The following is a 5531-nucleotide window of genomic DNA, read 5'->3' as shown; positions in this document are numbered from 1 at the left end:
ATAGTAATTGTTGATTTTCTGAATTGTGTCCATGCATTCACTCAGGTAAGTGCATTTAATCATCGTGACAACCTTGTGAGAAAAGTATGCAACATGTGGTAACTGAGGTACTAAGATATTTTAAGGAGAAGACGGTATCAAGATTCATCCCCACTTCTATCTGTCTCCATATCAGGACTTTGATTATATTACTGATGATCCCTCTCCCCCGCCAAACCAACAACTTATTACTTGAGGGCACTGTTACTTTTTTTTTTCATCCTCACCTGAGGACATTTTTTCGTTTTTTGTTCAGATAGAGTGGGAGGGAGAGAGAGGAAGAGAGGAAGAGAGAGAGAGAGAGAGAGAGAGAGAGAGAGAGAGAGAGAGAAACATCGACATAAAAGGGACACATGGAGTGGTCACCACCCACACAACCCAACCAAACCCGGGTCCCTCCAGACTGCAGGCCGACACTCCAACTGCTGAGCCAAACCGGCCAGGCAACACTGTTACTTTTAAGTGATGCTTTAATGAATAGAAAATCTTGTTCTAGGACTTCAAGAGGAATGATCAATGAAGTAAAATGTAAAGAAAAAAAACTAAAGAGAGAAGTATGTTAACAGTGTCTATAAAGTGGACACTATTGCTCTATAAAGGTTGTAAAACCTAGTTAGACAATGTTCAATTAAATTAGACTTTTGCCATCTGGTTGGAAAACCAAAGCAAGGTCTAATGTGTCCTTTGGGTTAAAACATCAGAGCTTTCCAATGATACAATAAACAACAACAACAAATAGCATTTGCTTTGCCCAGTGCAGCCTGTAACACGTAGAGGTGGTATAGAACTTGACAATCAATACTTGCTACTTTCATAATATTACTGTAAAAAATAATACTTGATATATATATATATATATATATATATATATATATATATAACTTTTCTCTCCCTTTTGTCACCTTTATTACTCTTTTAAAATCACTTTGTGGTTTTAAATTGAATAATCATTTCATATTCAAATCCTGGTCAGATATTGTTTGCCCCAACTTGTTGGAATTTTTGTTTAACCTCTTGTTGGCTGTCCATCTTGTTTCAGTTTATTCAGAGTTAGGGACCTTAGCAAGAAGATTTTCTCCCGTTGATTGGTCCTACTTCTCCAACTCTAGAGACATTGAGTAATCATAGCCAAAGACCCATCTTTATCTCTAAACCACTTCCACCAGAAGCCACAATTCCCCAGAGTCTGCCATTTCCCAGAATTAACCTGTACTATCTTATATTCAGTGCAGGTAATTGATCAGCACCAGCCAAATGATAAAATAGTTCTTCTCTATTTATATCCAAATGCAAGACAATATAGCATTGTTATTATATACAAGGTCCTGGGCTATAATTTCTTTCCACCATTCCTTAATAGCATTAAGTTAGATAAGTCACATGGCATTTCCGAGCCTTGTTTTCCTCATCTATATAAAAGGGCTATTAAGAGTCTTTACTGCATAAAGTTGTTAGGAAGATTAAATAAATTAATATACATAATAAAACCCTAAGCATGAGGTCTGCAGCACAGTAAGTACTAAGTTAATGTCAACCATAATAATAATGATGTTAAAATTAGCATTAAAAAACAGATGTTACATAAAAGAATGTTGGAAATAGAAAAATGCAAATAATGTAGGTTTCCTAATCACCTCCACTTAGCTCATTTTATCAATACACTATACACTCCTGGAGGGTATGTGACACTCCTTATTTGACTTTGTATCTCCAGTGCCCATCACAATGCCTGGAATCAGGTAGGCACTCAGTACACGTTGGCTGAACAAACGAATTCTCATAGATGTCTAATTCACCTCGGCAGTGCTTAGCAGTTTAAAAAACAAGAATTATACCTCTGGGGCTCCCTTCCTCTGGAAGATGGTGAGGACACATGAAGAAGAGGATTGGAAAGGAAAAGCAGCTGAATCAACCATTTCATGTGAATAAAAACATAGATTCTAATAACCTTCAAAAACACTGGGTGGAATTTTCCTTTTGAAACCTACCAAGGTTGAAAAAAAGGCAATGTTAATATACTTCTTAACCACTTCTTGTTACATACTAAATTCAAAGTACAGTGAAGCAATACAAACAAATGTACATGTCTCAAACACAACACAAATACCTATTTCATTGCCCACTGCACCATGTAATACCATGTTATGCTCACTGCAAGACTGAAGTACAAGTCACATATGATTGCGTATGGTTCAACCTGGGATATCTATTTGCAACATGATGACAATTCTGCAATACAATGATCTTGCCAAAAGAACTTTTCAGAGGGTGACCAGAAAGAGATGCTTTCTGAGGAGGAAAATCTCATAATACAAGAAGCAACCAACATACACTGCTAGCTATAAAGCTTATTCAACACATCCCACAGCTATTTCTCTGCCTTGTGAACTTTTATAACCCTGTGTTATGAACACTATCAATCTTGTAACTGATATCTGTTTAGAAGCAAATACATAAGCTGTCTCTCAGAAGGCATAAAGGTATTAGTGCCAAATTATATATGTTGACTCATTTAACCCTCGTTTTTCAGTCTCTATGTGTCTTTCCCTTCATCATACCAACTCACTAAAAGGATTGTATAAAGTTTGGAGTACAGAGCCTAAAACCTAGTTAGTACAATTAAGTAGGTACCACTATTATTCTTGTTTTATAGATTAGGTCACTGAAAGAGAAAATAAATTTGTCCACAATTTCCTAGCTAGTAATAGGCAGATCTGGTTTGGGTTCTTAACTATTATATTTCCTCTCAACATTAGGGCATACATTTAACGTGGAAGGGAGGGGTCTTTTTATCCAAACAATTCTATATCCCTAATTTTATTTTGGTTTTACCTAGTATTTCTTAATTACATCTAATTAATATTATCATGCCAAAGTTAAATATATCTTTTTGCAGTACTTGGCGGATTTAAATAGGCTTTAGGTATAACAATAGTGTAGTAACAAAGACTGTCAAATGGAAGGACAGCCAGACTCCTCTGAGATGTGGCAGCTGATTAGATTTCCTTGACACTAGTGAGCAGAAGACACTTATTATGGAAATAAGTGCCTCTTCCATTGCTGGATTTTATGTTTCCAAGTTTCTACTCTGTCAGCCTATCTGATTCACTGTCATTGATGCAATACACAAAGCATGGCACTTTGACTCTTAGCCTTATTTTATTCATCTTAAAAATACAAAAAAGCATGTCAATTCCGTAGAGAAGTTGGGATGATTAAACAAGGCATCGGAGAGTTTTAAGCAGTGCAGTGACATAATCAGCCTTGCATTTTAAAGGATCAATCTGGGCTGCCACAGAGAAAATGTATTAGAGAGGGATGACAGGAAACGAAGGGTCAGATCCAGAGATAAGTGGTCTCCAGGAAAGATGATGCTGGTTTGCACTAGTGCAATGGCACTTAAATTGGTGGGGGTGGGATACTCAGTTGGGTGCTTGGATATAGAGTCATTTAGTGATTAATTGGATGTAGAGAGTTGGGCATAGGGAAAAGAAAGGGTAACTTAGTTTCTGACATAGCATCTGAGTAAATGAAGGTACCAGTCACTAATACTGGGGAAACTAAAGGAAGGTCTCATGCACAGAGCTGTAGAGGGCGAGTCACACTAAGAATTCACTTGGGGCCCTGGCTGGTGTGGCACAGATGATTGGACATCCTCCCCAGGCACTGAAGGGTTGCTGGTTTGATTCTCCGTCCAGCACATGCTCAGGTTTTCAGGCTTGATCCCTGGTGGGGGGCATGCAGGAGGCAGCAAACAATGTTGATGTTTCTCTCTCCCTCTTCCATCCTCTCTCTAAAAATCTATTTTAAAAATCTTAACATAAAAAAAATTCAGTTGGGGACATCTTAGGTTTGAGATAAAGGGTGATGTAAAGTAGGCCATTGAATAAATGAAGCTCAAAAGAGATATGTACCTCAGCTAGATACATATTTTAAGAACTGTAGTAATATTAAGGCCATGAAAATAAATGTGATTCCCTAGAGAAGGCAGAGGTTTAAAAGAGGAAACAGGACCACACCCTGGGACCTTCCAACTTTGTTGTGGTTTTAAAAGTTACTAACGTTTATTCAGAATTTATTTTGCACTGGGTATTATGCTAAATGCTTTACGTAGATTATCTGAATTAATCCTCGTAACAATTCAATTTTCTGTTTTAGTGGAAACTAAAGCTTTAAATGGGTGAAGGGATCTATTTAAGGTGATATAGCAGGACTTGGCTCTCTGACAAATGGCCTACTCAAAAACAAGAGGAAAGGACAAAGGATTCAGCAAGGCCTGCGAATCTCTAAAAAGAATGCTTGGAACATCTAGAGTACTTATAAATTATAGCTATTGTTATTGCTTTTGTTTAATAAGGGGAGTAAATAAAGTCATTAGACAGACTATACTCATTAAAAATTTATCATGTTCTGCATATTTAAATACCTTTCTATATGTAAATGTTTTATCATCACAACTAGATTGCTAAGTAGTTTAAAGACACATTCAAAGTCAATTAGAAATGTACATTCTCTGGATAATACTGTGGTAAGGTATTTATTGAGGATATTTTCTAAAATACAAAAGAAAAATGACCTATCAGATCCCCATTGCAAAATCACATTTTTGTATCCACTCTTGATAGTTAGTATATTTGCTTTCTGTTTTTTATGCATAGAACTTTTTTAGTAGAATAATTGGAACCACATGAAACATATAATTTCATATTCTCTTTTTATTTTATTTTATTTTTATCCTCACCGAGGACATTTTTGCATTTATCTTCAGATAGAGCAAGAGGGAGAGAGAAAGGAAGAGAGAGAGAGAAACATCAATGTGAGAGAGACACATTGACTGGCTGCCACCCACACGACCCCAACTGGGGTCAAGGACAAACTGCTATCGAGGTACGTGCCCTTAGTGGGAATCACTCCCGGGTCTCTCTGGACCTCAGGCTGATGCTCTAACTGCTAATCAAAACCAGCCAGGGCTATATTCTCTTTTTAAAACCGACATTATATCATAAGCCTTTTTCTATTTTATTATAGTCTTCATAACAACATAATGACTTTAATTCCTACACTAATAGATTTCTCTAGTTTAATAATTTCTTTCTCATTGAAAATTTAAGTTATTCACAATATAGTACATTATACATAATTCTGTTATAAATAACTTTAGCTGTCTCTCTCTTTCTCCCTCTCCCTCTCTCTCTTTCTCCCTCTTCCTCTCTTCCATTTCTCTCTCTCTCTCTCTCTCTCTCTCTCTCTCTGTCTTTCAGTATTTAAGATTATTTACCCTAGAGAAAGTTCCAAAACTTGACTTGCTCAGTAAAAGATTTCCAGTTTATACTAGAGTGTTATATCACATTTTATACTGAGTTTACTTTTATTCTCCATGGTGCCTAAGACAGGGCCACACATAAAGTAGGTAACTTATAAATACATTAGTTTAAATGATCAGACAAGTAGATGAAAAAACTTCACCAAACGATTATTGTGATGATTGTCAC

Source organism: Molossus molossus, unplaced genomic scaffold (assembly GCF_014108415.1).
Source record: "Molossus molossus isolate mMolMol1 unplaced genomic scaffold, mMolMol1.p scaffold_m16_p_13, whole genome shotgun sequence".
In the NCBI taxonomy this organism is placed as follows: domain Eukaryota; kingdom Metazoa; phylum Chordata; class Mammalia; order Chiroptera; family Molossidae; genus Molossus; species Molossus molossus.
This window is presented reverse-complemented; position numbering follows the sequence as displayed.